The 20,578-nt window shown below is 46.6% G+C and overlaps 2 long non-coding RNA genes across 2 annotated transcripts in view; one reads left to right on the top strand and one right to left on the bottom strand.

Moving 5' to 3' along the window:
* Positions 1–662: 662 nt before the first annotated feature.
* Positions 663–20,578, bottom strand: part of LOC119963032 — an 86,474-nt gene continuing 66,558 nt past the window's right edge. The window contains exon 4 of the long non-coding RNA XR_005460007.1: positions 663–1,784. This is a non-coding gene — a long non-coding RNA (uncharacterized LOC119963032). The remainder of the gene's footprint in view (positions 1,785–20,578) is intronic.
* LOC119963033 overlaps positions 5,604–20,578 on the top strand; it is a 137,637-nt gene continuing 122,662 nt past the window's right edge. Inside the window, exon 1 of the long non-coding RNA XR_005460008.1 lies at positions 5,604–5,765. This is a non-coding gene — a long non-coding RNA (uncharacterized LOC119963033). The remainder of the gene's footprint in view (positions 5,766–20,578) is intronic.

Raw genomic sequence — 20,578 nt, 5'->3', positions numbered from 1 at the left:
GGCTGACGGCTCGGCTCTTGCTCCCATTATCCCCAAGTGGCCTTGATGTATTTTGTTTGGAGAATTTTGAGTCAAAGTCTTTTATGGATGACTAGTTTGTCATTAAAAATGAAGAAATCACCAATGAATGTTAGATCTTTTCTCTGTTCTAAATATTGCAGGCATACAGTGCTATTTGGTATATAATCTAGCTATCCTCTCTGGTAATACTCTTTAATTTGGATGCTTTTCACAGGAACTTCATTTGAAGCCTACTCTTGACAATAAGCGATTTTCATTATTTCATTATTTCAATTGTCAACATGCTGTTGTGCTTGCTTAATCTCTTGTAGTCTCTTCTCAATGGCTGCTAAGTGTTTTGTAATGATTGAAGTATATGCTTCCACTTCCTCAACGACATTTAAAACTTTCAGTTTGACCCCTTCCACAGGTATTCATGAAAGTGCATTGGTTGTCACCTGAAAATTCCCTTGAATGTACTCAGTCACTGAATCATACCTCATTAGTCTGAGTCTGAAACATTGAATTCTAAGTGTCATTTTTCCAGTCTCCATTGAGTTAAGAAGAATAAGCAAGGGTTGCTGGTTGGTTTCAATTTTAAACCTTAATCCCATTAGATGACATTACAGTAATGAATGCTACATCATAGAATATATGGTACTTAAAGACAATCACTTCATTTATACAGATCGCAAATATTCTAAAAACAATTGAATACAATTCCCTGAATATTTATTAGCTATAGTCAATCAACGATAATTATAACATGACTATCAAACTTTAGATTGCCATGCAATGTCTAAATCCACCTTAATTACCTTAATTAATAATTGGATTTTCAAACAAATATTGATTGAAGAAGGTTATACTTACAACTCAGTACAATTTCTTTCAGGTGTCTTTTCACTCAACCATTAAGGGTAGTTGATAGCAAACTCAACCCTTTGTGTTCTAAAGATGGCTGCCCTATGTCTTTGTTTTTCTATGTCTTTGTATTGGCTTTTTAAAGACATGCAGCGGAATTCTCCATTGACGGGATCCAGTCCGCTGACAGCGCACCCATGCCTGCAGGTTTCCTGATGGCGTGAGGTGGCCGCAATGGGAAACCCCATTGGCCAGCTGCGGGAACGCACCGTGCTGGAAAAGGCGGCTGGAGGGCGGGAGAATCCTGCCTATGGACTTTGTCCCTGTAGCTCATTGGAACAGTCTGGAATTATCCATTGTAGACCACAAAAACAATTTTAAAAAATCTGAGCAATAACATTTTAAGCTGTCTTTATGTGAATATTTGAGTGTCATTTTGTTTTTACCATGTAATTTCACTCAAGGTTCTTATGAATTCCAGTGCTTCTGTATAACATTTTCACTCGTTTCTTGGCACTAATACAAAAGCTGCAGAGTGTATTTTATTTTCAACTGCTATTAATTTAATTAACACCTTAATTTTTTAATTAGATGGGCTACACACCCTTGTCCTAAGATCTGGATATGCTGATTCTTCAGTAAGTATTCTGGCTTTTAGACACTGATCTGTGCTCACAGCTTTCTGCACTCTGGGTCTGTGTGTCAGCTTGCATCTGCTGTACCTGCAATGCTGTCAGTTTTTTGGATGCATCTTTATTCCATTTTCTTTTTATCCTTCGTCCAAGGACCTGTAGGTCAGCAGCCTTCATTTGGAGTTTCTCTGGGTCTTTTACTCACTGTGAACTGTCGTCACGTTTCATCTTGTCTTCAGGGTCGACATGGGATTCTTTAGGGTTTGATGTAGGGTTTTCCCAAGAAAGCTATTTAAGAGAGCAGTTTGTAGAACCATTATTATCTATTTACAGCTCTATGTACATCTCAGTAACTCTACTATTTTGTACTTTCCTTCCCTCCAGGTCTCTATTACTTGGTCATGTGACATTGCACCATAAGACATAGGTTCTGTGCTCCAGGCTGTCATATTGGAAGGGTACCCAACCCCCACTCAAGGCCCAACCTGTCCTAACCCGACCCGACACCCCCCAATCCTGCCTAGATACCTCATGCACTTACCTTATCAAAGACACTTGAACCTGGCTGGATCTTTAAACTTACCTGGTTCCTTACCTGCAACTCTACAGATCTTTGACGCTTGGTCCTGGGGATGTGCTGTACTTCCCAGATCTTGCCCAACCTGAGTCCGGAGGTCAGACAAGATCTCTTGGATTGTAAGGTCCACTTTTGAGTGGATAATGCAACTCAATTGTCACTCTATCGGAAGTTCTGCCCATTGTTATCCTAGTACTTACATCAATATCAGGTGATTCTGGTTTTAACCCTTTACACCATAGCTCCTGGGTTGGATTTTGTGTGTGTTTCTTCTGAAAACCCTTTTAGGATTGAGTCCTTTTTATGGTTTTCTTTCACATTTGCTGTTTGGCCATGGTACAAGACATGGGTTGCTTCAAGCACTAAAGAGACTCTTTATCGGTTTTCAGACCTTGCTTCTTTTTCTTTGCAACAGTAAGCATAGTTTCATCTTATCTGTTAGTCAGGCTTTATAGTTTACAACGGTTCCATTTAATGTTGCTGACACATACATTTGTCACTCTAAACGTTCTGTATAATAAGCAGAGACAATGTGCATTCTGATTTTGGTCAACTTAAGATGTCTCTGTTACCAAGTAATCAAGGGATCCATTTCCATTATTTTAGTGTTCTTTAAAACAAGCATCAAAAATCCACATTGAAAAGTCCAAAACCCTTCATTAAGGAGTAGCTAATTAATATTCATTTCCAGGTTTGTTTCACATTTAGGTCTTGTTGTGAATTCAAGGTTGAAGAGGACATTTCAGGTAATTGTGGAGAAATCAGTGGAAATAAAGATCTGGGGTGGAATTCTCTGTGGGAGCAGGCGGCGCGAGCGGGCCCTGGCTCAGTGGAGGGGGCCTCTTCCGCCTCCGCCATGGTGGAGGCCGTGGCGGCGGCAGAAGAAAAAGAGTGCCCCCACGGCGCAGGCCCGCCCGCCGATCGGTGGGCCCCGATCGCGGGCCAGGCCAATGTGGGGGCACCCCTGGGGTCCGATCGCCCCGCACGGCCCCCAGGACCCCGGGGCCAGCTCCCGCCGCCTGCTCCCGCCGGCACAGAGTAGGTTTAAACCACGTCGGCGGGAGAGGCCTGACAGCGGCAGGACTTCGGCCCATCGTGGTCTGGAGAATCGCCGCGGGAGGCCCGCCGACCGGCGGGGCGCGATTCCCGCCTCCGCCGATTCCCGGGTGGCGGAGAATTCCGGACACGGCGGGGGCGGGATTTACACCGGCCCCGGACGATTCCCCGACCCTGCGTGGGGTCGGAGAATTCCGCCCCTGGAGAGATGCTGATCCACTATCACCCATTTTATACCAGAGCAGGAAATCACGATTCACCCCGAACAATCCAAACTGCAAAACAAATAAAAAAACTATTGATGTAATGTGATAGATAATAACCTGAAACTATTTGTGATTTGTTCTTTGAGAAATGGCTGAACTGCATAAAGTTCCAATTTCGAATAAGGAGTCACCTCATGCATAGTTTCCAAAAATAATTAGTTTTACCAACCAATTTATTTCTAAAATAGAGGCATAATGCATGGTAACTATAAGTTTGTTTGCTTTACTGTAGATGGGATCTGAGAGACTACTTGCTGTTCAGTGTTACTGATTGTAATTATTGTTTTGCAGAACAGCTGTATTGAGCAGATTTTAATGTCATAAACAAAGGTTACCTTCACATCTCATGGCCAAGAATCATGGAAGATTTTATGCGGTATCTAAATGTGTCACCCTCGAGTAATTTTGTAGCTTTTGGATTATGGTATGGTTGAATTTTTGCAGTATATTTCTGAGTTTCTCATTTTGTGATCTTGTATTCTCAGTGGAAAGGAATTCACTTCCTCCAGACTATTTATTTAATCATTAAGCATTTCTTTCTTATGTCATATCTGGGGAACTTACTTAATTTTGTTTCAAACAAGAAATTCTTCAATTTAGTTGAGTTCAAACATCAAGGGTCGTGAGTGAGATATGAAGAGGCTTAGGAATAAGAAAAAAGGGCTTTTTTTAGACAAAGTGTGTTAGATCTGTGCAGTATTTTACCAGGGAAGGTCACTGAGTTGGCCAGCACAAGTTTTCTTTGGCATATTCATTTGTACATTTAGAGAGGACAGATTTTTTTCCCTTCTGATAGACACATTGATGATCCAAGATCAGTCTAATGCAAATTAATTGATAGGCTCTGATCTGGTTCTCAGGAGGTTGGCATGGCAAGGCCTAGTCACTCAGTGGCCATGCCTTGAAGGTATATTTAAGTGTAGATGTACATGCGAACAGAAAGTGAAGTCTCCATAGACCAAGATGACCATAGGTTGCATTCCCCTGTGAGGGGGAGAGCTGACTGATGGTGATTTAACCTGAGGGTCACCACACCTCATGCAAGAGGCAAGGTTGAGAAGGCGAGGCCTTCATGAATAACCTCAGCCGTTACGGAAATTGATCCCACGGTGTTGGCCTCACTCTGCTGTCCAGCCAACCCAGCTAAACCGGCACCTGCGGTTATATGTGACTATAAATATACCGGCAAAGGTATATGAGGGTTGAAGTTATAGGATGGGCATTGTCCTGCCCCAAATTCTGAAGGCAAATTATTTTAATAATAGACGTGATTAACTTGCACCTGTGGAAGCATGAAAGGAACACTGGGCTGGATTCTCCATTGGCGGGATACTCCGTTTTGTCGGCAGCCCAGGGGTTTCTCAGCAGCGTGGGGCTGCCCCACAATGAGAAACCCCATCAACCAGCCAGTGTAACGGAGCATCCGGCCGGTGTGCTGAAAAAAAATGTGGCACAGCGGGGCAGAGAATACAGCCCCCTATTTCCGAAGAAATGCTGAAAAGTGAGAGTGGCACCCTAATGCGGTGCGAGGGCATTAACTGACCAAATGTTACAGTTAAAAGAAACATTAAAAAAATCATGCAAGGTGCAAAATGACTTCTGATTATAATTGCTATTTTATACTTTCGTTCTAGGTCAAGATCTATCTTCCTGTACCTCCAATTAGGTGACAAGACGGAAAAGGTGGAAGTATATCTGATTGCTGCTCTGGCAGAAATCACCAGGTCTGCTCTGAACTATCAACAGGAAGGATAAAAGAGAGATAGGGAGAGATGTAATTAACCACAATCATAACACAGTACCAGCAGATAACTCACACGATAGTGCCGCCTGTCTGACAGTGAGAGCAGAAGCTGTCAGATATTAGACCAAATGAATACCAGTACACAAAAAAAACTGTAGAAGGTGAACACTGTGCAATCCAAAATAACTAAAGAAACGTAAGAACAATTCCATTGATTGTAAAGGGTTGATTATAATATGTTAAGGATGTAAAAGGTGCTATGTAAATGTACATGCTTTAATGTTTGAAGAAAAACCTTCCATGTGCCGTAATATTTGCCCAGGCACCTCCACACGGACAGCGCGCATTGAACCCTGCAAAATCTGGTGTCAACCCAGATTAAATATGGATGGCTAACTGCTGTGATCCCTCCTGGGAGCTCACTCAGTGGAAAACAGAATCCTCATTAAAACTACAGCCCTTAAAAGATTTTGGCTGTCATTAGAAGGGGCCATGTTTCACTTGAAGGAGAAACATTGACCAGGGAATGCAAATCTTTTGGAGATAAAGCATTATCGGCTGCCTAGTGTTCAGGTACTGAATGATGCCAATGTACAGTGACATTCAAGTGTGCAGTGTGAGCATAAGTAAGTACATAAGGCAATTCATTTTTGCTGGAAGCCTGTTTTCTGACCTCCTCTTTACAAATACAGATATAACTGTGGCTCGAGTTTGGTCTGCTTCTGTACGGAAATGCATTTAAAACTTTGAGTTCCAACAACTGCCAGATGTCCAGTTGGCAAAAGCCACCAAGTTTACAAATGGGATTGACTTTTGTCTGTATTACCTGAGAATTAAACATGGCCTGGAAAATGTTTAAGCACAAAAAAGCAGTGTAACCAGAATTACATGCCTGAGAGCAGAAGCTGCCAGCTTTTCAATCTGCAGAAAATGGTTGAAGGGTAGCCTGGCCATATACTTCCCACCAGATTTTTCTGACCCAACATTAAAGGCAATAAACTACCCCTTATAATTTCAGTGGGGGCCAGGCATCTCTAGGCTAGAGATTTTGGATTCAACCTCTGTAGAAGGATGTACAGTTTCATGAATAGGACCTATGTGACAATACAGACTCATCATGTAGCAGTTCTCACAATCTGCTACAGAAAAGGCACAGTCTGATTACTGCATTCAGCGAGTCCTCTGAGTTGGGGAAGAGATGGCAAGGATAGGGCTCCCCTTATAAAATCAGGAACCTAATCCCTCCACAGATCTGTTCAGCCCTGCCGGGAAGTCTTTTCTCTGTGTCTCCTGATGTGTAAGGGAACACATCACGAGACATAGAATTTTCAGCACAATCTCAGGCCTTTCAGTCAAACTGGGCCTTTGCTAGTGTTTATGCTGCAGATGACTCTCTCCCCATCCTGATACATCGAACTCTATCATTAACCCTTCAACTCTTTTTTCCCCGTGTGATATCTAGCTTTGCCTTAAATACATCAATGTCATTCCACATGTAGCAGCAAGTTCCACAGCCTAGCTTCAAATTGTTTGGCAGAGCGAGCTGTAAGTCACTGAAGGAAGGATTGAAGAGGGTGACAGGTGATACCTTAGGGACCAAGCTCTCAAGGTTCTTATTTCAATATCGGATAACACCACGAACAACTACAGGACTCCCACCAGCTGATTAATGATGGGTAGAAGACTGAAGTCTCACCTGGATCTGCTATGTCCAGGTATTAAAGCAAAAGTGGAAAGGAGACATGAAAAGCCCAAGAGATATGATTATCATGCTAAGGAGAGATGTTCTAACCCGAATGATTGTGTTTGTATCAGGAATTTTGGCACTAACCAGCATTCGCTACCTTGGGTTATTCTTTACTGAAGTGGTCCAGAATATTTGGTAGTGAAATTCAACAATTGAAGAGTTGGTCGCAGGCACTAAGATCATATTTGTCTATGCCATAACTTGGAGACCGCAAAAGTTCCAGGTAACACGATAGAAGGAAATGCGGTTTTGGAAATTTAACAAGAGGTGGTTCCTGTTGTACCAGGACTCCTCCGTCTTTCTGAGCTCCACGTAACAATGACCTCATCTCCCCAAGCTGGAAACATATTAATGGAGGCTGCAAAAGCAGATTACCTCCCCAGGTACTTCCCGAGGCAAACCACTACACATTAGCCTAGACTGTTAAACACATTCCTTGTGAATTTCACCCACTGTTTCCTAGAACCATAATAAATTCTATTGCTGACACAGTATTACTAACTGTAACATCATAAAGGCAAATAGATTTAAATTACCATTTAGACAATGCTTACCAATACAATGAAACAATTCTCAGTGCTGTCTTCACCTCCACTCAAACAAAAACCCATCCCAGGTCACAGTCCACTTTTAAATGCAGTTAGCAGACTCAGGAATAATTGCGTAAACAGATTTCTTGGATATTCCATTTTGAGAAATAGAGATCCTTTGAGACTGTTTGAAAGAGAGAGACCTGACACCCTGTCAGAGTAACGCAAAATCTCTGTCTGCATTTTTTGGAAACTGATTCTCAACACTCCTTCCAGCCAAAGTCTAACTCTGCCAGCCTGTTAGAGACCTGGTAAAGCCCTAGCTCCTCTCATTCGTTACACCATCTTTCTAAGCCAAAACAAAATGGGCAGGATTCTCTGTTGGTCGTGCCAAAATCGGGAATGGCGATCGGGCGGAGAATAGCTTCTGACTCTGAAATTGTGGCAGGCACTTCTGCTAGGGCTTGAGGGAGTAGTGGGGGGTGGCCAGGAGGTGGGCTGTGGGGTCGGGGTGGATGGGTACACCGAATCATCACTGTAGCCAACAGGGCAGCCATGCAAGAAACCAGTGCCCTGGGTCGTATCGGTGACCACCCCCCTCCCTGGGCCCCAGCCTACCCATAGGCTGTATGGGTGGTCCAACATCCATCCATTCGGCTGCGATCAGTGTGTGTGGGGGGGGAGGGTGTATAGTGTGAGCACGGCTGCAGCTCATCAGCCCTGCGAATGTCCATCACAGACCTGGCGATTCCCCCGCCATGTGTTCTGCCGGTGTTCCATGCGGCACCGGTACTAGCCTCTCACCGGTAGCTGAATCGGTGTGGGTGTGGCACCAATATTTCTGACGTGGAACTCCACGGATCCTCCGTTGGTGTCAGCATTTACACACAGGAATGGAGAATCCAGCCCAATGTCTCTAATTATCTACTCCCCAGGGAACCCTCTTTATATAAACAAAACTTCATTTGCTCAACTTCAGCAAACAATATCCATGGCAGGAATGAATTAGGATCTTACTTTTACGATACTTTAAGTTGCACCCGTCTCCAAAAAAAGTGACTGTTGTCTTTCAAATCAGGATTGATTAAAACATGACTGCAACAGTCATACACACACTAACCCAGGTTTTTAACCCTTACTGCACTAACTACATATAATGCAATATATCTGAAATTTCTGCATTCATCACACACAACATGCTTTTACAAAGTGCTCCACATTTTTCTCCATCCCTGGTGACCATACTTTGCTTCATAAGTTTTACTGAGCACCAGCCACTCCCAAGTGACCGTTATGACGTAACTTCAACAGTCTAAGCTCAAGGTTTTGTTGCATTACAAGTCTGCTACCTCTGAGAATTGCCCCCCCCCCCCTCCACCCCACCGCAATTGTGCCCAGTTCATCTTGTCTTGAGATGTGCACCTTGATTGGGGAATCCTCCCACTTTCCACCTTGAATTCTCTGTTTGATGTCAATCAATTCTGGATCTTTGTCTGATTCTCTTTCAATCTCCCTAGTTGTTATTGCTCTGGGTGTGGTATGAACTGCCACACATTGCACAAATAATTCCGCTTCCTTCTCTAGTGAGGGTCTGTGTGTTTGGTCCTCACTCTGTAGTCATGACAACATGTCAGTGATGTTCATCCTTTCAGCAATGTGAATCACCTTGTACTTGTATTACTGAAGCCTCAAAACCTATTTTTAAATTCTGACCCATGGTTTGAATTTGAGAGAATAAACCATTTCAAATGGCTTGTAATCTGCCACTAATTCAAATCCAATGTTGAACAAGTATGCAACGAGTATGGAATCTTTCACTTACCTCCACCAATCCGGGGCCTCTTTGCCCTCTCCACATCAATCAGAGATCTGCCCGCATAGGCAATGTTTCACTGGCCTTGAGCATGCCTTTGCACCAGCACTGCTCCTAAATCTACTGGACTAACATCTGCTATGACATTTGTTGGTGCACTTTGATCATAGGATCCCAGGGGCCATATAATTGTCACACTGCCTTTCAAAGCTTCAAAGACAGCTTTCTGTCCTTCATCAAATCTGAACCATTCTTTCTGGTCAACTTCCTCAATAGATCAGCTAGAATATCACAGTTTATGACATACCTTGCACAATAATTCACAGGAAACCTCTCACTTTGCTAGAACGTTGTGTTTTATGTGCCTCTGCTATCACTTCTATCTTGTTCTGGCTGGATTGACTACACTGCTCATGGGTTTATGAATGTGAGCTCAATCATGCACATCAAACATTTGTCTGCATTTATTGGAAGTCCTGTTTACTGCTTTCCAGCCAATACCCATCTCAGCTTCCTGTTATGTGCCTCTCTATTAGCTTCATGAATAATGGTGTCATCTGAGATATTGACTGTTCTTTGGCTCTCTTGAATCACCTTATGGATTTTGTGTTTGTAAATCTCTGGTGCTGTATTGATGTCAAAATAGCAATCGCTTGTAGTGGTAAAGTCCACAATAGTGACAAAAGTTGTCATAGTTCCTGAATCAGGATGAAGCTCCAGCTGATGGTTTCCCCACTTTAATTCTAATTTGAAAAATACCTTGCTTGTTGACAACTCCTGTAAGACTTTGTCCACAGTCCCTCACAGTTATCTCACCACCACTCCATTCACTTGTCACATATCAACACAGAGTCTGATATCACCATTTGGTTTAGACAGGATCGCAACTGAACTCATCCATCACACTGGTCCTTCAACTCACTTAGTCTTAGTCAATCAGGTCTTTGATCTTTTCCTCAACTTTCCCTCTCAGACCAAAAGATATTCTGCATATTCTGCAGGCTGAGCTACAGACTCCATGTTCCTGTCAATGGCTAATCTCATTCTGCAGTTGTGTAACTTCCCATTTCTATGAAACGCTGGTCTAAACTCCTTTCTAAGCTTTTCACAGGATGTTACAGATTTCACTTGCATTCCAATGCCACCTCAAGGCTTGAGCAGTTTCTTTGCTCAGAAGAGGTTCACCATCCTCCTCCATCACTCCAAATTCAGCCGCTACATCCCCAGCTCTCATGCCCACAATGAATCATCCAACAGTTTGAAGTGGGGTTTTAGATATTTCAGAATAGAGCTTTTTGAAGCATTTTCGAGGTGCACGCTTGATTCTCTTTGTCTTCAGTTCCTCCCACAATGCTGTCATTATTGTCACTGCCTGAATCTGCAATAACGTTCACTTCAACATCGCCAACAATCACTGGGACTTTCCCGTGGTCGCTTCACTTGACAGAAAACCTGTATCCATGATTGCTGTTTGGGAGCTCACTCGCTGCATCTTCTTCACACCTCTCACAGGTGTGCTACCTACATCTTCCTTTTCTTTATGTGGCTTCCCATGTTAGCTTTCTTTCTGCAGTTCTTGACAAAATGGTCTGAGCCTCCACATTTTCTGCATATCTTTCCCTTGGCAGGACAGCAGGCATATTTCAATAGTGCCCCACATTGCCATATCTGAAACACTCTCTCTCAGACTTTTGCTGCAGAGAAGTTAAGCAGGACAAGAAAGAATAATGGATCATGGGTCACTATTGCATAGAATGTAATTCGTCAAACTGGTTGGACCGCTTTGTTCCTGGGGAGTTGCAGAGACCTGATGGGAAGGACTCAAAAATAAGCTTGAGTTGGATTTGGGAAGTGACATCTGTGGTGTTCTTTGTGTTGCTAAATTCTGGATGGTTGGCCACAAAATAGCTTGAACTTAAACAAAGCCATAAATTTATTAACACTACTAATTTGGATTCGACAAGTATGCCTAAAGGATACACAGTTGATTATTGACATTTAAACCACACTCATCTACAGCTAATCTTTATACTGATATAAACTATGATCTGCTCTCACTTACACTATTTGTACTTCTGACTCTCTTTAGCTAACTCCTGCACACACTCTCCAACAAGGCTTAGCATCACTGCCTTATATTATTGTAACTGTAGTTCCTTCTCGTGGCTATTCTAGACACTTCCTTGACCTTTGCGGTTCTTCCAGTTATGATAATACGACAACATCATGTTGTGGCTGGCTTGTAGTACAATGGACACGTGGTGTCAAGGGTGAATCTTCGAGGAGTGGGATGATGGAAACAGATTTGAAAGGGAGGGGACAGTGCCTGAGATGATCGAAGTATTCAGAGTATCTATTGGAATGTGGCTCAGGGGTGGGAGGAGAGATTGGATGGTTAGCAGTTACATAGAAATGGACTTGAATGACCAGAATTAGGTCTCATGGCTGAAAAGTCGCAAGATGAGATGGAAATTAACCAAGCACGGGATTCTCCGACCCCCCCGCCGGGCCGGTAATCGCCGGGGGGTGGCGTGAATCCCGTTGGCAGCGGCCCCCCTGGATATTCTCTGTTCGCCGGCCTGTGCCGTGGGGCACTCTTTCCCTCCGCGCCGGCCACTGTAAAACTCCGCCATGGCCGGCGCGGAGAAGAAACCCTCTGTGTATGCGCAGGAATCATGCCAGCGGTTCTGGGAACACGCTGGTGCTCCTGTGCATGTACCAACGCACGTCGGCCAGTGGAGGCCCTTCGGCGCCGGTTGGCGAAGGTGCGGAGGATTCCACACCTTCCGGGCGGTCCGACGCTGGAGTGGTTCACGCCACCCTTTGGCGCCGGCACAGCCCGCCCACCCGCCAAATGCCGAAGAATCCTGCCCCAAGACAGTAATCAGCAAAGCTGGGGATGACCTGGGTGCACGTTTGGTTTGGTGGCTAAGGAGACAGAGAGAATCACCACAGGCAGCTGAATATCCAAGCACATCCATTCAACTTCTAATAGTCCTTTATGTGCGTACATACAGTACATGACTATTATAATGCATGTAATTTGTTGGCTTTCAGGCAGATTCAGACATCCTGAAAATGTTAAAGATATGATGGAAATTTGAGCTCTTTCTCACAGTACAGGATGTAACTGCAAGTGTGCACTGTGATTAACACAATAAGTTCTCAAGATCAGGACCCTTCTGTTCAATTTCGAATCATGTGAATCTCAATTTCAATCCTGAAGGACATCAATTTTCAGCACTACTTATTCTCGCAGAATTGTAAAGTGGGGTCTTCTGTAATTGGCTGAATAATTAGAAATATTAAAACCATAATTTACCCGACACATAAGATGATGTGACCATGATTCCAGTCATGTACATGAAGGAGTAACGTGTTGGTAAATTTGTGAATAATAAATTACCAGGATTCACTTTTAAATATTCTTATAAAACCTGGAAACTATCATTTCACTCTGCACTTTTGCACTATTCTTCTGTGATTAATGTGATTAATCAATGATGATCTTACTCATAATAAATCGGGCATTGTAGATAGGAAAGCAGTATTTAGATATTATACCATGATAAATGAATTGGAGGACCTCATGTTTCACCTATATCTGCTGCCAGCTCAGTAGCCAAACTGTCAATTTAAAGTAAATGCTGTACTAATCCTTCACCATCAGCTGCATGTACTTAATCCAACTTAATTCCTTCCAGTTTTACATATCTTAAGAAAAAAGGTGCAACAGTTTGAAATGGCCAGCAGTAATGAAAGTCGATGAACCCAATGAATTTAAATTGCATTCTCAGGTCTGTTATTTTAATTGAGGTACATTTAAGCCATTAGTTTTAAATGGGCTCTGTGAAAATAACATGAACAGAGCAAAGTCATTCAAATGTCACACGTCTTGGGGCAGAACCTCCGATGGGTGGCAGTCACAGATGATTGCCACTCCGTTCCTTTTTACCTTAGCCCAGAGTTACACAATTCACGCCCAGACCGCCGACCCAGGCCTGCTATGAAATATGCAGAGTAGCTACTTCCCACGTGCTTCCGGTGCGAGGCAGCAGCATCAGGGGAAGTGTACCTAGCCCCCTTTTCATCGCACTAGCTGCCATTAATGAGGTATGTGTGAAGGTCCCAGCCACTTTGAGCAGCCAGGCAGAAGGTAATCCATGGAATCCAACCAGTGTGGAAGGAGGCCATTCTGCCCATTGGGTCAGCACCGGCCCTCTGAAAGAGCACCCTACCCAGACCCGCTACCCCACCCTATCCCCACTCAACCTGCACATCTTTGTACACTAAGGAACAATTTTTCATGGCCAACTTTCAACCACCTATCTTCAACCACCAAAATCATACAATGTTTGTCAATGGTGCTTCAGTGCGCACACCACGGGTGGGATTCTCCAATAATGGGGCAATGTCCCCACGCCGGCTTGAAAATTGGCACCAACCACTCCGACATCAATGGTCCCCGATAATGGGGAATGCTCCCCTTCCTAGGGGGCTAGGTCGGCAATGGAGTAGTCCCCGAATCTCCAGCATGCACGGAATGGCTGGCGTGATTCCGCGCATGCCCGGGGGTTCCCTTCTCCGCGCCGGCCCCCGGGCAATCTGGCGGAACCCTTCAGTGGCCTGGCGCGGAGGAAAATAGGCCCCCACGGAACCAGCCCGCCCACCGATTTGTAAGCCCCGATCGCGGGCCAGGCCAACATGGGAGCCCCCCCACCGGAGTCAGATGCCCCACCCCACTTCCAGGAAGGTCCTGCAGACACACCTTCCAGGTCCTGCCGTGTGGGACCTGAGTAACCTACGCCGGTGGGACTCGGCCGAATTAGGCGGCCACTCGGCCCGTCGGGGTCCGGAGAATCGCCAGGGAGGGGGTGGGGGGCACTTTCAACGGTCACCGACTGGCGCGGCAGGAATTCCGCGGGTGCCTGAGAATCAGCGGGTGAGAATCGGGAAGCCAGCATGGGGGCGGCGGGCGCGATTCTCGCTCCCCCCCCCCCCCCCCGGGGATTCTCCGACCCAATGTGGGGTTGGAGACTCCCGGCCCACATCTATGACTGTCACTGTTTTGCACTTGCTGTGTTTGGTGTGGGTCACCAAGTCCCTGAAGACATTTTTCAGGAAAACTTTCAGGACCCCATGAACTTTCTTGTACATCATCCCAGCGATGCGCTAGACGAGGGCAGCAGAGTGGCGCTGCCTCACGGTTAGCACTGCTGCCTCACGGCGTCGAGGTCGCAGGTTGGATCCCAGCTCTGGGTCACTGTCCGTGTGGAGTTTGCACATTCCCCCCGTGTTTGCGTGGGTTTCGCCCCCACGACCCAAAAATGTGCAAGTTAGGTGGAATAGCCACACTAAATTGCCCCTTAATTGGAAAAAATTAATTGGGCACTCTAAATTTAAAAAAGAAGAGATGTGCCAGACATCCCTGCGGCATAATCTTTGGACTGTGGGAGGAAACCAGAGCACCCAATAGAAATCAACGCTGTCACGGGGAGAAAGTGCAAACTCCACATAGACAGTCGCCCAAGGCTGGAATTGATCCCGGATCCCTGGCGCTGTGCTGACATGACCCCTTGAAGAGGTAGGGTGGTTGGCGGGGTGTAACTATTTCTTCGGTAACTATTTTACCTGGAGAGTCTGAGATATCCGAAGTTTCCAATTTAAATGAAAGTTTTGGAGGATTCCTGGTGCAGTGTAAGTTCCCATTAGAAGTTTAAACTTTCCAGACAATTTCCAATCGGTTTTCGTGTGAGGATTTCCGGGGGTCCTTCAGCTCATCTTCTGTGGTATATCCTTGGAATGATTGCCCGAAGATTAGAAGTTCTGGACAAAAGTGGAGCCCTCTAACATAGTGGGCGGGATTCTCCCAGCCCCGCGCCGGGCCGGAGAATCCCCGCAACCGCGACATGCCGCCTCGACGCTGGCACGCGAATCGGTGCCATTGGCGCCGGCGTGTTTGGTGCGATGCCGGTCGTGGGCCGCCGATTCCCGGCCAGGCGGGTGCCTCCGATGGGGTCTGGCCCGCGATTGGGGCCCACCAATTGGCTTGCCGGCCTCTCACTCCCCGGGCCTATTTTCTGAAGTCCCGCACCATGTTGCGTCGGGGTCGGCACGTGAGGAAGGCCACCGTGCATGCGCGGGTTGGCGCAGTGCACAGTTCGCGCCGGAATGGGAGACTGGAGCACCGTGAACCGCTCCAGTGCCATGCTGGGCCCATTTAGGGGCCAGAATCGGTACTCCCAGTGACCCATTCACACCGTCATGAAATGCGACGGCGTTTCCGACGGCGTGGACACTCTGCCGCCGAATGGGAGAATCCCGCCCAGTATCTCTCATTTATCATTATTTTGTGAAACGTCAATTGCTACATACTTTTCTCAGGCACAACTATAGTTAAAACATTAAGTTTCAATTTCTATGTAAGTTCTCCAGATCATATATCATGTGTTCTTGAGCAGTCGTTCACACTCACTGGGAAGTGTGCACACACGTGCATGATTCTCATGTGGTGGTCGTACGTGAGTTGGATGTTCAGGGAGTGGAAACCCTCCCTGTTGATGTAAGGCACTCCCAGACGGTCCGGTGAGCGTAAGGCGACATGCGTGCCATCTACTACGCCCTGGACCTGGGCCATCCCGTCAATGGTGGAGAATCCTGTTGTGCGGGCATCTTGTTGGGCCTGGTTCAGGTCAAAGTTTATATAGTTTTCTGCCCGGGCAAACAAGGCATCCATGACCTCACAGATGCACTTGTGGCCTGTAGCTTGTGAAATGCCACGCAAGTCCCCACTCGAACTCTGGAATGATCCTGAGGTACAGAACTTCAGGGTCGCGGTGATCTTGATGGCCACGGGGAGGGGGCATCCCCCTCTTCCACGTGGCGCCAGATCCATGAGAACATGGCACAAGTGCCACACCATCCCCTTGTTCTTGCAACATACACTGTCCATCATCTGTCCGAAAGACCAGCAACGCCTGTATACCTTGGACCGTCTCCAGCCCCCCTCCTCTGGATCTCGCCTTGGCCAGATGGGCGGCTGGGTCCTCAGGGTGCGTGCAGAGCCCTGCACATGGGCTGCCGCCTTGAGTCTCCGTCAACGCTGCTGCTGCCTTCACCGGCGTCTGGCCGCTTGGCCTGCCAGCTACCACGAGGGAAGACTCCACGTGGTCCAAGATATCATCCATCCCATGTAATATCTGTAAGAAATTGGAGAGGATGAGAGACTGACAACCAGTGGTGGCTTCCATCTGGGACCCTCCATCTCCCCATTGCTCCCCACCCCCCGCCCCACACTAACATTCCCTATTAATATGGTTAGTCCAGTTCAGTTTCTGGTCAATGGTAACCCCCAGGATGTTGATTGTGGGAGATTCAGCGATGGCATTGCCATTGAATGTCAAGGAGCAGTGGTTCGATCCTATCTAGTAGGAGATGATCATTGTCAGGCACTTGTGTGGTGCTAATGTAACTTGCTACTTGTCATTCGAAGCCTGGGTATTGTCCAGGTCTTGCTGCATTTGGACAAGAACTGCTTCATTATCTGAGGATTTGCGAATGGTGCTGAACATTGTGCAGTCACCTGCAAACATCCCCACTTCTGATCTATGATGGAAGGGAGCAGCAGAAGATGGTTGGGCCTGGGACACTACCCTGAGGAACACCTGCTGTGCTTGGAACTGAGATGATTAACCTCCGACCACCATAACCAACTTCTTTTGTGCCAGGTATGTCTTCAACCAATGGAGAGTTTTCTCCCTGATTACCATTAACTCCAGTTTAGCGAGGGCTCCTTAATGCTATACTCAGTCAAATGCTGCCTTGATGTCAAGGGCAGTCACTCTCACCTCACCTCTGGCATTCAGCTATTTTGTCCACACTTGAACCAAGGCTGTAATGAGGTCAGGAGCTGAGTGACCCTGGCAGAAACCAAACTGAGCTTCCGTGAGCAGGTTATTGCTGAGTAAGTGATTCTTAATAGCCCTGTTGATGTCTCCTTCCAGCACCTTGCTGATGATGGAGAGTAAATGGACAGGGTGGTAATTGGCTGGGTTGGATTTGCCCTGTTTCTTGTGTCCAGGACCCATCATGGCAATTTTCCACATTGCCGGGTAGATGCCAGTGTTTTAGCTGTGCTGGAACAGCTTAGCTCAGGATACGGCAAGTTCTGGAGCAGAAGTCTATTGCTGGGATATTGTCGCCGCCCAGAGCCTTTGCAGCATCCAGTGCATTCAATCGTTTCTTGATATCATGTGAAGCGAATCGTATTGTCTGAAGACTGAAATCTGTGATGCTGGGGACCTCTGGAGGAGACCGAGATGGATCATCCACTCGGCACTTCTGGCTGAGGATTGTTGCAAATGCCTCAGCCTTGTTCTTTTGCACATATGTGCTGGGCTCCTCCATCATTGAGAATAGATATATTTATGGAGCCTCCGCCCCAAGTGAGCTGTTTAATTGCACAGGCTGGATGTGGGATGGAGACGCTGTGATAATGGCTGAAGTGAACTCCCTTCCTCCACCAAAGCCGCTTTTGGAGCCTTATCTTTGGAGGATAGTATGGGCGACACTTCACGGTCAGGTATTCCAGGTCCGGGGAGCAGTAGGTTGCCAGGGTCCCCACATCCATGCACCAGGAGGAGTTGATGAGGAGGCAAGCCCCTCCACCCTTTGCTTTGCCTGATGATGCGATGTGGTCCGCCCAATGAATTGAGAAGCCTTCAGGTTGTATGGCATAGTCCGGTGAGGTGGGTGTGAGCCATGTCTCTGTGAAACACAGCACACAGCAGTCTCTTACTTCCCTCTGAAAGATAAGTCTGGCGTTAAGTTCATCCAGCTTGTTTTCGTTTGCTTGGATGTTTGCCAGGAGTATGCTGCGGAGAAGAGTCTTGAAACCGCATTGCTTCAGTCTCACCTGCAGACCGCTGTGTTTCCCTCGCTTCAGCGGTCGGCAGCTGCGGTTGGATGGGCCCAGGATACGATGGGAGAAGTCTGACCTTGTGGAAGGTAGGTGGCTGCGTCTGGCGGGGGCCGGGCTGCTAGCGGGGTCCGTGGCGCTGGTTAGGTTTCTGGGGTCATGACTGGCAGGGTCCCAGGTGCTCGGTGAGGTAGTGGGGTTGCTGGGGGTGGTGGGGGGTGGCATGTTTGCGATCTGGTCGGTGTCATGTGAGAGTACCTTTAAGAAATGGGTGTTTATAAATGGGTGTGTATATAAATATCTGTAGTGAGAGTACCTTTAAGAAATGGGTGTTTACGACTGCAGTGATGTCAGAGAGTGGGTGGAGCTGGGCTGTCTGTCAGCTTTTTACTTTCCTCTTTGAGCAGGCTGCAGCATGTGTTTTAGTTTTCAGTGTTGGAGCTGAAGCCAGACCAAGCAGGTGTACTGCTGTTCTCTCTGCCATCAAAAGACTATCTCTTGATCATTTGGTGAATTCAGAATTATAAATGTTTTCAGTAGTGACTTTAACCTGATGTGCTTCTGATAAAGGTTTTGTTTTTCAGTCGTATGGCTGTTAAAAAGGAAAGCTTAAAGGTTTACTTAGTGTTGTAGTCTTTGGGGGTTGTATTTGAATTAATGGTTGCTAAGATGTTCCCCGTATGTTTCCAAAAGATTAACTTGAGTTCATAGAATAAACATTGTTTTGCTTTAAAAAATACTTTTCCATTTCTGCTGTACCGCACCTGTAGAGTGGGCCGTGTGCTCCCCATACCACAATCTAGTAAAAGTTCTGGGTCAGATGAACTCCATGATACACTTTGGGGTTCTCTAAACCCTGGCCCATAACAATCAGGTTCCGGCGTTCTGTGAGCACGGGAATACCTTGCGGCGCGTTCGGGTCCTCGTGCGGGGTCTCCGCTGTTTCGGGGGTCTTGGGTCGCAGACAGGGGCTTCATGAGGCAGGTTGGGCTTCGTCCCCGTGTTCTGTTCCTTCCTTGGGCGCTCCTAGGATTGGGTCTTGGCGTAGGCTGTCGGAAACCACGTGGATTTTTTGTTCTTCCACCTTCAGGTAGGTTGGGTCGTTGGGCGGGCCTCTCCGGATCGGGCCCCCGGGCCGGGGCTGGGCAGGAGCTCTGGCGGCTGGGTCAGGCGGTCGGAGGGCTAGCGTCGGTACTTAGACCGAGTCGGGCGCTCCGAGGTCCGGGTCAGGTCCAAATCGAGTTGGGGTTGCACTTTCAGTTTGGGCCTCAGCTGCTCCCAGGTCGGGTCGGGTCATCTGGCGGGCAGCCAAGTCAGATCGAGTCAGGTCAAAAGGCCTCCATGGGCCCTGGAGGATCTTCAAACCTGCGAGGTAAGATAAAAGAGAAAGGTTAGTAATAATGTTTGTCTTAGAATTAAATTTTAAAATATTAGTATGATTATAAGATAAATAAAAAGATCTGTTTCGGAGAGCTCGCATAGAGTCGCCATGCTCCGGCGCCATCTTGTGCTAGTCTTCCATCCTGTGACAGTGAAGCACTCCTTCAGTACTGCATGCGGGAACTATGCTTGGTCTCTTATATTCCTCATCTGCATTGTCCCTTGGCAACATTATGCAAAGATATACGGCTGGATTTTCCCAGTTGGGTGCCCGACGTTAATCTCAATTCCTTATGAGCAACCTGGAAGTGCCCATAGCAGGATGTTTCTTGTGGTCTTCCCGGAGAAGGGCAATTCAGAACCCACCTTTGGAAGCTCCATATAATTATGGACGGTGGGCGGACCAGGGAATAGGGTGGTCCAATCAGAGGACCTCCAGCAATGTCTGGTCCAGCAGCCACACTGGCAGAGGACATGACTTGATGATGTCATCAGGACCCACTGTAATTTTTCTTGAGAAGCCTGAGCAGGAAACAGCAGAGAGTTTCCTTTCAAGATAATGCACATCAATGGATGAGGGTGAAAGGGAAATGTACGTTTTTAAAATTTCCCTTTGGAAGGGGGGGGGGGGGCAGGAGGAATAGAAATGTTCTTCTGCAGCCCACAAGGACCTCTTAGCAGGCAACTGTACAGGATTGGCTGCCAGGTTGTCGCAGGTGGGAGTAGGTGAGGGAACTCAATCGGCAACAGTTAAATCCGGCCCAGAAGTAAATAATATTCTCTGGGCTTCCCCATTACTGCAGCTGGTCAGTTTTTAAAGTTACCCATAGAATGGGAGCCACTATTTTGCTGAGGTTAGTCACTTCCCCTTACTGTCTCATTGACCAGTGTGATGTTTACCTCCCTGCATCAAAAGTCATCATCAGGCATCAGTTCAAACTCCTTACAGACAGTGACCCAAGTTGGCTGATAGTCTCACCAGTAATATTTTTTACCTTGACCTGGGGCTGTGTGCCAAAAAACATTCCAGCAGCCACTGGTGCATATGTTAT

This window comes from Scyliorhinus canicula, chromosome 3 (assembly GCF_902713615.1).
Source record: "Scyliorhinus canicula chromosome 3, sScyCan1.1, whole genome shotgun sequence".
Taxonomy (NCBI): domain Eukaryota; kingdom Metazoa; phylum Chordata; class Chondrichthyes; order Carcharhiniformes; family Scyliorhinidae; genus Scyliorhinus; species Scyliorhinus canicula.
The sequence above is the reverse complement of the archived record's forward strand: the minus strand, read 5'-3'. Positions and strand labels throughout refer to the sequence as shown.